The following is a 15,080-nucleotide window of genomic DNA, read 5'->3' as shown; positions in this document are numbered from 1 at the left end:
TCAATGGTAGCTTGATGGGGATAGCATTGAATCTGTAAATTACTTTAGGCAGAATGGCCATTTTCATGATGTTGATTCCTCCTATCCATGAGCATGGGATGTTTTTCCATTTGTTTGGGTCCTCTTATTTCGTTGAGCAGTGGTTTGTAGTTCTCCTTGAAGAGATCCTTCACATCCCTTGTAAGTTATATTCCTAGGTATTTTGTTCTCTTTGTAGCAATTGTGAATGGGAGTTTACTCATTATTTGGCTCTCTGTTATTGGTGTATAGGAATGCTTGTGATTTTTACACATTGATTGTGTATCCTGAGACTTTGCTGAAGTTGCTTATCAGCTTAAGGAGATTTTGGGCTGAGATAATGGGGTTTTATAAATATACAGTCATGTCATCTGCAAACAGAGACAATTTGATTTCTTCTTTTCCTAATTGAATACCCTTTATTTCTTTCTCTTGCCTGATTGCCCTGGCTAGAACTTGCAATACTATATTGAATAGGAGTGGGGAGAGAGGGCATCCTTGTCTCATGCTGGTTTTCAAAGGGAATGCTTCCAGGTTTTGCCCATTCATTATGATATTGGCTGTGGGTTTGTCATAAATAGCTCTGATTATTTTGAGATACAGTCTAACAATACCTAGTTTATTGAGAGTGTTTAGCATGAAGGGCTATTGAATTTTGTTGAAGGCCTTTTCTATATCTATTGAGATAATCATGTGGTTTTTGTCATTGACTCTATTTATGTGATGGATTACATTTACTGATTTGTGTATGTTGAACCAGCCTTGCGTCCCAAGGATGCAGCTGACTTGATCATGGTGGATAAGCTTTGTGATGTGCTGCTGGATTCAGTTTGCCAGTATTTTATTGAGGATTTTCGCATTGATGTTCATCAGGCATATTGACCTGAAATTTTCTTTTTTTGTTGTGTCTCTGCCAGATTTTGGTATCAGGATGATGCTGGCCTCCTAAAATGAGTTAAGGAAGATTCCCTCTTTTTCTTTTGTTTGGAATAGTTTCAGAAAGAATGGTACCAGCTCCTCTTTGTACTTCTGGTAGAATTCAGCTGTGAATCCATCTGGTCCTGGACTTTTTCTAGTTGATAGGCTGTTAATTACTGCCTCAATTTCAGAACTTGTTATTGGTCTGTTCAGGGATTTGACTTCTTCCTGATTTAGTCTTGGGAGGGTATATTTCTCCAGGAATTTTTTTTTTTTTTTTTTTTGAGACGGAGTTTTGCTCTTGTTACCCAGGCCGGAGTGCAATGGCGCGATTTCGGCTCACCGCAACCTCCGCCTCCTGGGTTCAGGCAATTCTCCTGCCTCAGCCTCCTGAGTAGCTGGGATTACAGGCACGCACCACCATGCCCAGCTAATTTTTTGTATTTTTAGTAGAGATGGGGTTTCACCATGTTGACCAGGATGGTCTTGATCTCTTGACTTCATGATCCACCTGCCTCGGCCTCCCAAAGTGCTGGGATTACCGGCATGAGCCACCGCGCCCGGCCTGTCTCCAGGAATTTATCTATTTCTTCTAGATTTTCTAGTTCATTTGCACAGAGGTTTTTATAATATTCTGTGATGATAGATCGTATTTCTGTGGGATCAGTGATGATATCCCCTTTATCATTTTTTTGTGTGTCTACTTAATTCTTCTCTCTTTTCTCTTTTATTAGTCTGGCTAGCAGTCTATATATTTTGTTGATCCTTTAAAAAAAAAAAAAAACCAGCTCCATGATTCATTGATTTTTTTTTTTGAAGAGTTTTCTGTGTTTCCATCTCCTTCAGTTCTACTCTTAGTTATTTCTTGTCTTCTGCTAGCTTTTGAATGTGTTTGCTCTTGCTTCTCTAGTTCTTTTAATTGTGATGTTAGGGCGTCGCTTTTAGAGCTTTCCTTCTTTCTCTTGTGGGCCTTTAATGCTATAAATTTCCCTCTATACACTGCTTTAAATGTGTCCCAGAGATTCTGGTATGCTGTGTGTTTGTTCTCATTGGGGAACATCTTTATTCCTGCCTTCATTTCATTATTTACCCAGTAGTCATTCAGGAGCAGGCTGTTCAGTTTCCATGTAGTTGTGTAATTTTGAGTGAGTTTCTTAATCCTGAGTTCTAATTTGATTGCACTGTGGTCTGAGAGACTGTTTGTTATGATTTCTGTTCTTTTGCATTTGCTGAGGAGTGTTTTACTTCCAATTATGTGGTCAATTTTAGAGTAAGTGTGATGTGGTGCTGAGAAGAATGTATATTCTGTGGATTTGGGGTGGAGAGTTCTGTAGATGTCTGCTAGGTCTGCTTGGTCTAGAGCTGAGTTCAAGTCCTGGCTATTCTTGTTTATTTTCTGTCTTGTTGATCTGTCTAATATTGACAGTGGGGTGTTAAAGTCTCTAACAATTATTGTGTGGGAGTCTAAGTCTCTTTGTAGGTCTCCAAGAACTTGCTTTATGAATCTGGGTGCTCCTGTATTGGGTGCATATATATTTAGGATCGTTAGCTCTTCTTGTTGCACTGATCCTTTTACCATTATGTAGTGCCCTTCTTTGTCTCTTTTGATCTTTGTTGGTTTAGAGTCTGCTTTATCAGAGAATAGGATTGCAACTCCTGCCTTTTTTTGCTTCTATTTGCTTGGTAAATATTCCTCCATCCCTTTATTTTGAGCCTATGTGTGTCTTTGCACGTGAGATGGGTCTCCTGTTCAGCACACCGATGGGTCTTGACTCTTTATCCAATTTGCCAGTCTGTATCTTTCAATTGGGGCATTTAGCCCACTTACATTTAGGTTAATATTGTTATATGTGAATTTGATCCTGTCATTATGATGCTAGCTGGTTATTTTGCCTGTTAGTTGATGCAGTTTCTTCATAGTATCAATGGTCTTTACAATCTGGTATGTTTTTGCAGTAGCTGGTACTGGTTGTTCCTTTCCATGTTTAGTGCTTCCTTCAGGACCTCTTGTAAGGCAGGCCTGGTGGTGACATAATCTGTCAGCATTTGCTTGTCTGTAAAGGATTTTATTTATCTTTTCCTTATGAAGCTTAGTTTGGCTGGATATGAAATTCTGGGTTGAAATTTCTTTTCTTTAAGAATGTTGAATATTGGCCCCCCACTCTCTTCTGGCTTGTAGGGTTTCTGCTGAGAGATCTGCTGTCAGTCTGATGGGCTTCTCTGGCTGCCCTTAACATTTTTTCCTTCATTTCAACTTTGGTGAATTTGCCAATTATGTGTCTAGGGGTTGCTCTTCTAGAGGAGTGTCTTTGTGGTGTTCTCTCTATTTCCTGAATTTCAATGTTGCCCTGCCTTGCTAGGTTGGGGAAGTTCTCCTGGGATATCCTGAAGAGTGTTTCCCGACTTGGTTCCATACTACCCTGAAAGGGTACATCAGTCAAATGTAGATTTGGTCTTTTCACATAGTCCCATATTTCTTGGAGGCTTTGTTCATTTCTTTTCACTCTTCTTTCTCTAATCTTGTCTTCTTCTTTATTTTATTGAATTGATATTCAATCTCTGATATCCTTTCTTCCACTTGATCAATTCAGCTATTGATACTTGTATATGCTTCACAGAGTTCTTGTGCTGTTTTTCAGCTCTGTCAGGTCATTTATGTTCTTCTCTAAACTGGTTATTCTAGTTAGCAATTTATCTAACCTTTTTTCAAGGTTCTTAACTTCCTTGCATTAGGTTAGGACATGCTTCTTTAGCTCAAAAGAGTTTATTACCCACCTTCTGAAACCCACCTACTTCGTCAATTCGTCAAACTTGTTCTCCATTCAGTTTTGTTCCCTTGCTGGTGAGGGGTTGTGATATACTTTGGAGATGAAGAGGCGTTTTGGTTTTTGGAATTTTCAAACTTTTTGCACTGGGTTCTCCCCATCTTCGTGGATTTATCTACCATTGGTCTTTGAAGTCGGTGACCTTTGGATAGAGTCTCTGGGTGGATGCCCTTTTTTGTTGATGTTGGTACTATTCATTTCTGTTTGTTAGTTTTCCTTCTAACAGTCAGGCCTCTCTGCTGCAGGTCTGCTGGAGCTTGCTGGAGGTCCACTCCAGACCCTGTTTGCCTGGGTATCACTAGCAGAGGCTGCAGAACAGCAAAGATTGTTGCCTGTCCCTTCCTCTGGAAACTTCGTCCAAGAGTAGCACCCTCCAGGTGCCAGCCAGAGCTCTCCTGTATGAGGTATCTGTCAGCCCCTGCAGGGAAGCGTCTCCCAGTCAGGATACACGGAGGTCAGTGACCCACTTGAGGAGGCAGTCTGTTCCTTATCAGAGCTTAAACACTGTGCCGGGAGATCCACTGCTCTCTTCAGAGCTGTCAGGCAGGGATGTTTAAGTCTGCTAAAGCTGTGCCCACAACCACCCCTTTCCCCAGGTGCTCTGTCCCAGGGAGATGCGAGTTTTATCTATAAGTCCCTGATTGGGGTTGCTGCCTTTTTTTCAGAGATGCCCTGCCCAGAAAGGAGAAGCAGTCTGGTCCCAGCAGCCTGGCTGAGCTGTGGTGGGCTCCACCCAGTTCTAAATTCCCAGAGGTTTTGTTTATACTACAAGGGGAAAACCACCTACTCAAGCCTCAGCAATGGCGGACGCCCCTCCCCCGACCAGCTCGAGCATCCCAGGTCGAGCTCAGACTGCTGTGCTAGCAGCGAGAATTTCAAACCACTGGATCTTAGCTTGCTGGGCTCTGTGGGGGTGGGACCCTCTGAGCCAGGCCACTTGACTTTCTGGCTTCAGCCCCCTTTCTGGAGTGAATGGTTCTGTCTTGCTGGCATTCCAGGTACCACCGGGGTATGGAAAAAAAAAACTCCTGCAGCTAGCTTGGTGTCTGCCCTAATGGCCGCCCAGTTTTATGCTTGAGACCCAGGGCCCTGGTGGGGTAGGGACTGGAGGGAATGTCCTGGTCTGCGGGTTGTGAAGACTGTGGGAAAAGCGCAGTATCTGGGCCAGAGTGCACTGTACAGTCCCTAACGGCTTCCTCTGGCTAGGAGAGGGAGTTCCCCAACCCCCTGTGCTTCCCAGGTGAGGCGGCGTCCCACCCTGCTTCAGCTCACCCTCCATGGGTTCCACCCACTGTCCAACCAGTCCCAATGAGATGAGCTGGGTACCTCAGTGGGAAATGCAGAAATCACCCACCTTCTGCGTCCGTCTTGCTGGGAGCTGCAGACCAGAGCTGTTCCTATTTGGCCATCTTGCCAGCAATCAGCCAGTGGTGACTAAATTTCTACATGAGTTTTGGAGGGGACAAACATTTAAACCACAGCAAATGGGTACCTTGATGGGGGGGAGGTGGCCCAGGACTAGCCCCTGAGGAGGAGGAGGAGGGCCACACTGAGAAATGGTTGACTTCATTGGCATCACCATTTTGGCCTGAGCAGTCTTCTACAAGTTAGCATCTAAACATACAGGGCTGGAGCCCTGATCAATAGTAAAAAGTCCAAGTTTCCTATAGACAGTGCTCTAGTGTTATGCTGAAAAGCCATGCAACCATCTTCTTGCCTTATCTTCCATTCCTGGGTAATTTTATCTTTCATGTCTTGGTGGATGACACCAGCAGTCATCCAGTTTCCCAGGTCAGAAACGCAGGTCATTCTGGACTCTGCCTGCTCTCCCCTGGTTGAGTCAGCAGCTCGAAACTCTGGCTTCTTCATTCCTGACACCTCCTGCCAGTTCCCTTCACTCCATTTTCTTCACTTCGCTGTGACACCCTGTGGCCTGAGTGGGCATTCTGGAGTGGAAATCAGACAACCCTTTCTCTGCTTTGGGCCCTTCAATGGCTTTCATGCCCACATGTGCCTTGGTTCACCTTAGCCTCCCTGCTCGGGCACCCTTGATCCCATTTCACCTGCTGTCGTTGGACCTGAGTCTTGGAATATTATCTCTCTTTCTCTGATTCTCCCACCCACTCTGTGCCCAACAGGTGTAAACATCAGGGAATGTTGGGGCCTGGGACAATCTGCAGGAGGCAGGCTCTGCCTAGAGACATTGAAATTAAAGCCCACACCAGTAATCCATAGAGTCACCTAGGGAACAGAGCTGGGAGGATCCTACCCAGCGTGTGTTCCAGAGCACCTCCCACGCACAGGCGCTGTTCCAGGGCTGGGTACAGCAGTGAGGAGACCTGAATCCCTGCTGCGGTCACCCTGTAGAGGAAGAGACCAACAATAAACCAGGTGTCTTAGTCTTCTCCAGCTGCCATAACAAAATAACACTGACTGGAGGACTTAAACAACAGAAATGTATTTCTCCCAGCTCTGGAAAGAAAGTCTGAGAAGAGGGTGCCAGTAGGGTCAGTTTCTGATGAGGGCTCTCTTTCTGGTGTGCAGACAGCTGCCTTCTTGCTCTGTCTTCATGTGGCCTTTCACTGCATACATGTGGAGGCAGAGACAGCTGTTTCTCTTACTCTTCCTATAAGGCTACCAATCCTATGGGATTAGGACCCAACCTTGTGACCTCATGTAACCTTGGTTACCTCCTAAGGAGGTTATCTGGTTATTTGGTTATCTCCCAAAACAGTCACACTGGGGGTTAGGACTTCAATAGTTAATTTGAGGGGACACAATTCAATCCATAGCACTAGTAAACAGAAATCTGCACATGCCAGTGAGTGATAGCCAAATGAAGAGAGAAACAGATGGGGGATAGAGAGAAATGGAAATGTTCCTTTGAGGAGGAGGTGACGTTTGAGCAGAAGCCAGCATCTGGGGAGCCCTATGGAGACAGTGTGCCTGGTGGGTTTGAGGGGCACCCACGTGGCTAAGGTGGAGGGACTGAAGGGAGAGACATGGGAGATGAGATCAGAGCTGAGGGGCTGGGGACACTTATCTGCCACTTAAGGACTTTGAATTTTATACTGAGAGCTTGGGGGAGGTTGTTGAGCAGAGGCATGTGTGTTATGTTTACGGCAGCTTCCTCTGGCACTATTTGAAGAATAGACTAACAGGGTCCAGGGTAGAAGCCCTGGGCCTGGGTGGAGGGAAGGGAGGGGTCACAGTTAGAACATACGTTGAAAGCAGAGCTGGCAGGATTTGCACGAGTTGAGTGTGTGCCCCTCCGGAGCTCCAGCTCAGTTAGAGTTGCCTCAACTGAGCGGGGGAAGCTGTGGGTGGAGCAGGTTTACAGGGAAGCTCAGGAGCTCACCTGGGACATGGCCCATTAGAAACCTCCCTGACAGCCTGACGCAGGTGAGCCCAGAACTCAGGGGAGAAACTGCCCACATCCCTGACCAAGGCTTGACTTCAAATAGCTTTCAGGTTTGGCAAGTTAAATGAGTAACACTTTTTCTCATCGTTCTCTGCATTTTTCTTATTAATAATTTTGAATACCTCTGTGTGTGCCTGTTGGCCTTCCCAGCTTCCTCCTTTGTCAGTTGCCTTTGCACATTCTCTGACCTTTTCTCCTGGGATTGCTGTCCACTTTTTGTTGTCCAAGCATCCAGGGTTTAATCCAGACTAGAGGTGTCTCTTCATGCCTCCACTTCACCCCTCCCATGTGCTCTCTCATTTTCTCTTGCTCTGGGAAAATGAAATCGTTACCATTTCAGTTAACCTCTAATAAACATGTATTTGATATGTGAGTTATGAAGAATAACATAATGAATACCAGTGAACCCATCCTCCCTGTCCCAGCCCCGTGGAGGTTACCATAGCCAGATTGATTTGTCATTCCTTGATTTTTGTTCTTGTGATTTTATCTCTTATCTTCCCTACAAATATAGGATTCAGTTATTCTTGGCTTTGAATTTTCCATTAAAAAATGGACTTATACTGGTTTCCTAGGATTTGTTTTTCATTCAGCAATATATATCTTGCTGTGTGTTAATATAGTTCATTCATTTTTTTCACTGCCATGTACTATTTCATATACCACAATATATATTTTTTATTTTTTCATTTTTATTTGTTTATTTTTTGAGTGCATTTACCACAATATATTTTTTTATTTTTTCATTTTTATTTGTTTATTTTTTGAGACAGTGTCTCACTGTCACCCAGGCTAGAGTGCAGTGGTGTGACCATGGCTCACTGCAGCCGTTTGCCTCCCCAGCTCAAGCGATCCTCCCACCTCAGCCTCCTGAGTAGCTGGGACCATGGGCACACACCACCACACCTGGATAATTTTTGTATTTTTAGTAGAGATGGGGTTTCACCATGTTGCCCAGGCTGGTCTCAAACTCCTGGGCTCAAGCGATCCTCTGGCCTCGGTCTCCCAAAGTGCTGGGATTACAGGTGTGAGCCACTGAGCCCGGCCTAGACCACAGTATACTTATCTGCTCTGTGGTTGGTGGACGTTTGGTTGATTCAAGCCCTGATTTTAAAGAGTGTGCCAATGGCTATTCTTGTACATGTCTGCTGGGCACTGGGATTTAGCATGTACTAGGAGAGGAGGGCCCAGTGCTAATTTTATACAATTTATATAATACATAGTTACTATGAAAAATGCAAATAGGTTTCCACAGTGTTTGTACTAGTTTCCACTCTCACTAGAGCCATGGTCCCCAACCTTTTTGGCACCAGGGACTGGTTTTGTGGAAGTCAGTTTTTCCACCGATGATGGTGGGGGAGGGGATAGTAATGGGCATCAGGCATTAGTTAAATTCTCATAAGGAGCATGTGCAACCTAGATCCCTCATGTGCATGGTTCACAATAGGGTTTGTGCTCCTCTGAGAACGTAATGCCACTGCTGATCTGACCGAAGCTCAGGCGGTAATGCGAGCAGTGGGGAGCGGCTGTAGATACAGATGAAGCTTCACTTGCTAACCTGCCGTTCACCTCCTGCTATGCAGGTTCCTAACGGGCCACTGAGTACTGGTCCTTGGCCCGGGGAGTTGAGGACCCCTGCACGAGAGTGTTTCGGAATTACCATTGATCTACATCTTTGCCAGAAAGACTTACTTTTTCATCATTATTATTTTAGCAATCTAGGAGGTACTGCATTCTCATGCTAATTTACGTTTTCCTGTTTATTACTGAAACTGAGCCATCTTTCTTGTTTGTATCCATCTTTCTGGTTTCCTTTTCTGCTAATACCTGCTCTAGACATTTCTCTTTTGTCATTTGTGACCACTGCACACTGTCTTGTTCTATTCCATTGAGAGTCTCACTCAACTTTGTTGAACAGAAATCTTTAATTTTGATGTCATCAGATCCATCCATTTTTTTCCTTTGTGGTTTGAGCTTTTGACGTTTTAAGAAATCTGTCCACAACCTTAGGTTAACAAGAGGCTTCTTTCCATTTTATTATAGCTCTGTCATTTACTGTTCACACTGGGGTCTCTAATGCACCTGGAGCCTACTTTTGCATGTGGGATGTGGAAGAAATCTAGATTTATTTTCTTATATGATGATCCAGTTTTCCTAACACCATCTGCTAAATACTCTGGCCTTTTTTCTCATAACTTTCATGAAATTCCCTCCTACACCTTCATCTCTTTTGTACCTTTCTGGTCTGTTTGTTGGTACGTCTGTCCTTGTATCAGTCATCCAATTTTTATTACAATGACTATGTGACATGTACTAGTATCTGATAGAAACCCCTCCCTTGTTATTCTTTCCTTTCAGGTTTTTTTTTTTTTTTTTTTTTTTTTTTGAGACGGAGTTTCACTCTTGTTACCCAGGCTAGAGTGCAATGACACGATCTCAGCTCACGGCAACCTCCGCCTCCTGGTTTCAGGCAATTCTCCTGCCTCAGCCTCCTGAGTAGCCAGGATTACAGGCACGCGCCACCATGCTCAGCTAATTTTTTGTATTTTTAGTAGAGACGGGGTTTCACCATGTTGACCAGGATGGTCTCGATCTCTTGACGTTGTGATCCACCCGCCTTGGCCTCCCAAAGTGCTGGGATTACAGGCGTGAGCCACCGCGCCCGGCCTTCCTTTCAGGTTTTTATGAATTTTTTATTTCTCCATATACATTTCAGTGTCAGTTTTATCAAGCTTTTCAAAAAAGTTCCACTGGATTTTTTATTGGAATTGCGTTGAGTTTACTTACAGGTTACTTTGGGGAGAAATGACATCTTTATATTACGTGGCCATAAGATAGAATGTCTCATGTATTCAGAATGTCTTTCTGTGTAGAGGTCCTTTGAGTTTTTATTAGTACTTAGAGTTACTCTTTAGTTTTATTGCTGTTGGGAGTGTTTATCTTGGTATCTTTAATTATATTTTCTAGATGGTTATTACTGGTGTAGAGAACTGCTATTGATTTTTGTATTGATTAATCTTGTATCTGGCAACCTTACTGAACTCCCATGTGTGTTGATTCTTTTAGTCCCTCTAGGGACCATATCATCTAAATAATGTCAATTTTATCCTTTACTTCCTAATTTTGTTTTTTTTTGAGACGGAGTTTCGTTCTTGTTACCCAGGCTGGAGTGCAATGGCGGGATCTTGGCTCACCGCAACCTCCGCCTCCTGGGTTCAGGCAATTCTCCTGCCTCAGCCTCCTGAGTAGCTGGGACTACAGGCGCACGCCACCATGCCCAGCTAATTTTTTTTGTCTTTTTAGTAGAGACGGGGTTTCACCATGTTGGCCAGGATGGTCTCGATCTTTGACCTCGTGATCCACCTGCCTCGGCCTCCCAAAGTGCTGGGATTATAGGCGTGAGCCACCTAATTCTTATACTATTTATTTCTTTTCTAAATTTCTTAAGAGCATTGGCAGGACATTGATTAGTGGTGACTATGGCCAAACTTGTCCCAAATATTAAAATATGTCTAAGCTTTTGCCATTAAATCCAACATTTTCTGTAAATTGTTTTGTAAACATGTGATTTACAGGTATAAGCAAAGCAATTTAAAGAACTTCCCTTTGACTCCTGGTTTGCTGAGAGGTTTTTTGTTGTCATTTATTTTAATTATAAATAGACACGGAATCTTATCAAATGCCCTTTCTGGATTAAGATTTTCATGTAATTTTTCCTCTTTATGTTCTTCCAGATAAAATCTTCTTGATCATGATGTGCTTTTTAAAAAACGCCATTGGCTTCATTTAGCTAACATTTGGTTTAGGGTTTTGCATCTCTGTTCAAAAGTGGCATAGGCATATGTTGTTCACTCTTGCGTTGTCTGATATGGTTTGGATGTTTCTCCCCTCCAAATCTCATGTGGAAATGTAATCCCCAGTGTTGGAGGTGGGGACCAGTGGGAAGTACTGGATCACAGGCGCAGATCCCTCCTGAATGGCCTAGCACCATACTCATGGTAATGAGTGAGTTCTCTCCCTGAGTTTAGGTGAAATCTGGCTTTTATACAATTTATATCATACATTAAAGAGCCTGGCACCTCCTTCCTTGTGTCTCTTGCTTCCAGTCTTGCCATGTGACCTGCTTGCTTCCCCTTCACCCTCCACCACAATCAGAAGCTTTCAGAGGCCCTTACTCGAGGCAGATGCCAGCACTGTGCTTTGTGCACATCCGGCAGAACCGCGAATGAAATAAACCTATTTGCTTTGTAAGTAATGCAGTCTCGAGGATCACTTGAGCCCAAGAGTTGGAGACTAGCCTGGGCAACGTGACAAAACCCTGTCCCTACTATAAATACAAAAAAATAGCTTATTATACTGGTGCATACTTGTAGTCTCAGCTACTTGGGAGACTGAGGTGGGAGGATCACCTGAGCCTGGAAGGCTGTAGTGAGCTGGGATTGCACCACTGCACTCCAGCCTGGACAACAGAATGAGACCCTGTCTCAAAATAAAAAATTACCTAGTCTTGGCCGGGCGCAGTGGCTAATACCTGTAATCCCAGCACTTTGGGAGACCAAGGTGGGCAGATCACGAGGTGAGGAGATCGAGACCATCCTGGCCAACATGGTGAAACTCTGTCTCTACTAAAAATACAAAAAAAAATCAGCTGGGCGTGGTGGCGCACGCCTGTAGTCCCAACTACTCAGGAGGCTGAGGCAGGAGAATTGCTTGAACCCAGGAGGCAGAGATTGCAGTGAGCCAAGATCACGCCACTGCACTACAGCCTGAGCGACAGTGAGATACTCCATCTCAAAAAAATAAAGAAATTACCTAGTCTCAGATATTTCTTTATAGCAACGCAAGAATAGATTAACATCTTGCCCTTATGTCATTTTTTTTTTTGAGATGGAGTCGCCAAGGCTGGAGTGCAGTGGCATGATCTCAGCTCGCCGCAACCTCCATCTCCGTGGTTCAAGTGATTCTCCTGCCTCAACTTCCCCAGTAGCTGGGATTACAGCCATGTGCCACTGTGCCCAGCTAATTTTTGTATTTTTAGTAGAGACGGGATCTCGCCATGCTGTAGGCTGGTCTTAAACTCCTGACCTCAGGAGTTCAAGGTGATCCACCCACTTTGGCCTCCCAAAATGCTGGGATTGCAGGCATGAGCCACCACATCTGGCCCCTTATGTCATTTTTGAATCAAAATTACAATATTAACGACATGGAGAACATCCACAATCCTTGTAGGAGCCGTTTTCTTGGAGTGGAGTAAGTTCAAGGGAGAACAGGAATAGAGGAAGTGAAGGCAGCAAGTTACAGGAGGTGAGAAAAAGGCCTAGGGGAAAATACGGGCAAGGAGTTTTGTTATTTTTAATGGAAGAAATAGCAGCGGGTTTGGAGGGTTTTTTTTTTTTTTTTTTTTTTTTTTTGAGATGGAGTTTCGCTCTTGTTACCCAGGCTGGAGTGCAATGGCGCGATCTCGGCTCACCGCAACCTCCACCTCCTGGATTCAGGCAATTCTCCTGCCTCAGCCTCCTGAGAAGCTGGGATTACAGGCACGCGCCACCAGGCCCAGATAATTTTTTGTATTTTTAGTAGAGACGGGGTTTCACCATGTTGACCAGGATGGTCTCGATCTCTTGACCTCGTGATCCACCCGCCTCGACCTCCCAAAGTGCTGGGATTACAGGCGTGAGCCACCGCGCCCAGCCGGGTTTGGAGTTTTTGTCTTATTTTCTTCCTTGGCCTTCAGGAAAGAGGATTAAGTTCATCCTGCTCTGTAGCTCACGGGTGTCATCAGCCTTGACCCATTTACAGCATCTCCTTTGTTCTCCCCCTTTTCCTCCCCCATTTCCCTCCTCCCCATAGGTAAGTATTTTTATTTTTCTTTTAACTTTTTCTAATTTAAATTAATGTAAAATTTACCATTTTGGCTGTGTCATTCTGTGAATGCTGACACATGCAAAGTCATATAACCATTACCACAGTCAAGATGCAGAACAATTTATTTTAATTTTATTTACTTACTTTTTGGAGATGGGGTCTCACTGTCGCCCAGGTTGGAGTGCAGTCGTGTGATCATAGCTCAAGGCAGCCTTGAACTCCTGGGCTCAAGCAGTCCTCCCACCTCAGCCTCGTGAGAGCTAGGACTACAGGCACACACCACCACACTCAGCTAAGATATAGAACAGTGTCGTCACCGCAGAAAAAAACGCTGCCGCTTTGGTAGTCAACCCCCAGGCACCGACTGATCTGTTCTCTTTCCCTGTAATTTTCTGTAATTTTTTTCTTTTCCAGAATGTCCCATAAATGTGGTCATACACAATCTGCCTCTCGAGTCTGGACTCTCTCACATCATCGCATGTGCAATTCGTTCATGTTTTGCATGTGTCAGGAGTTTGTTCCATATTATTGCTGAGTATCATCCCTTGTGTGATGTACCACAGTTTATCCACTCACCGGTTGGAGGGCATTTGGGTTATTTACAGTTTGGGGCAATTTTTAATAAAATTGCTCTAAACATTTGCCTAAAGTTATTTTGTGAATATGGTAGCTTTCATTTCATTTGGGTAAATAACCAGGAGTGGGATTTCTGGGTCTTATGGGAAGAGCATCTTTATTTTATTTATTTATTTTTTTTTTGAGACGGAGTTTCGCTCTTGTTACCCAGGCTGGAGTGCAATGGCGCGATCTGGGCTCACCGCAACCTCCGCCTCCTGGGTTCAGGCAATTCTCCTGCCTCAGCCTCCTGAGAAGCTGGGATTACAGGCACGCGCCACCATGCCCAGATAATTTTTTGTATTTTTAGTAGAGACGGGGTTTCACCATGTTGACCGGGATGGTCTCGATCTCTTGACCTCGTGATCCACCCGCCTCGGCCTCCCAAAGTGCTGGGATTCCAGGGAAGAGCATCTTTATAAGAAAGTGCCAGGATGATTTCCAGTGTGGTATTACCACTCCTCACTGCCGCCAGCAACATATAGCGGTTCCCGTTGCTCTGCATCCCCCAGCACCCGACATTGTCAATATTTGTTACGTAAGCAATTCTGATAGGTATATAGTAATGTTTTGTTGAGGTTTTAATTTGTATTTCCTTAATAGAAAATAATGTTAAGCCTCTTTTTTGTGCTTATTTACCAGCCCTGTATCCTCTACAGTGAAGTGTTTGATTAGGTTTTCTGACATTTACTGATTTGGGTTCTTTGACTTCTTACTGCTGAGTTTTGAGACTTCTTTATATATTCTGGACATCCTTTATTAGATATACAATTTGCAAATATATTATTTTCTCCCAGTCTGTGCTTACCTTTTTATTTAACAATATCTCTGTAATCCCAGCACTTTGGGAGGCTGAGGCGGGTGGATCACAGGAACTCCTGAGGTCAGGAATTTGAGACTAGCCTGGCCAACACGGTGAAACCCCGTCTCTACTAAAAATACAAAAACTAGCCGGGTGTGGTGGTGCGTGCCTGCAGTCCCAGTTACTTGGGAGGCTGAGGCACTACAATCACTTGAACTCAGGAGGTGGAGTTGCAGTGAGCTGAGATCATGCCACCACACTCCAGCCTGGGTGATGGAGCCAAACTCCGTCTTAACAAAAAAAAAGAAAATCAATATCTTTATTCTTCTTTCACAAAACTATTTTAGCTATTCTACTTCCACTGTCTTTCTAGATAAATTTTAGAATATGTTGTCTATATGTACAAAAAACTCTTGGTGGGATTTTGATAGGAATCGTATTAACTCTGTAGAACATTTTGGAGATAATTGGCATCTTTATAGCATTGAGTCTTTCAATCCATGAACATAGTTATGTCTCTTCCCTCATTTGATTCTTTCCTAATTTCTTTCTTTTCTTTTTTTTTTTTTTACTTAGAGGTGATTTTATTGACACTGTTTAAGGAAGGAGAAGGCTA

The 15,080-nt window shown here is 43.9% G+C and overlaps 1 protein-coding gene across 2 annotated transcripts in view; it reads left to right on the top strand.

Moving 5' to 3' along the window:
* KCNIP3 (potassium voltage-gated channel interacting protein 3) overlaps positions 1–15,080 on the top strand; it is a 98,648-nt gene that overhangs the window by 64,209 nt on the left and 19,359 nt on the right. The gene's annotated exons all lie outside the window — the stretch shown is intronic.

The sequence above is a fragment of the Aotus nancymaae genome, unplaced genomic scaffold (assembly GCF_030222135.1).
Source record: "Aotus nancymaae isolate 86718 unplaced genomic scaffold, 86718_ANA_hifiasm-v0.15.2.pri h1tg000030l, whole genome shotgun sequence".
Taxonomy (NCBI): Eukaryota; Metazoa; Chordata; class Mammalia; order Primates; family Aotidae; genus Aotus; species Aotus nancymaae.
This window is presented reverse-complemented; position numbering and strand designations above follow the sequence as displayed.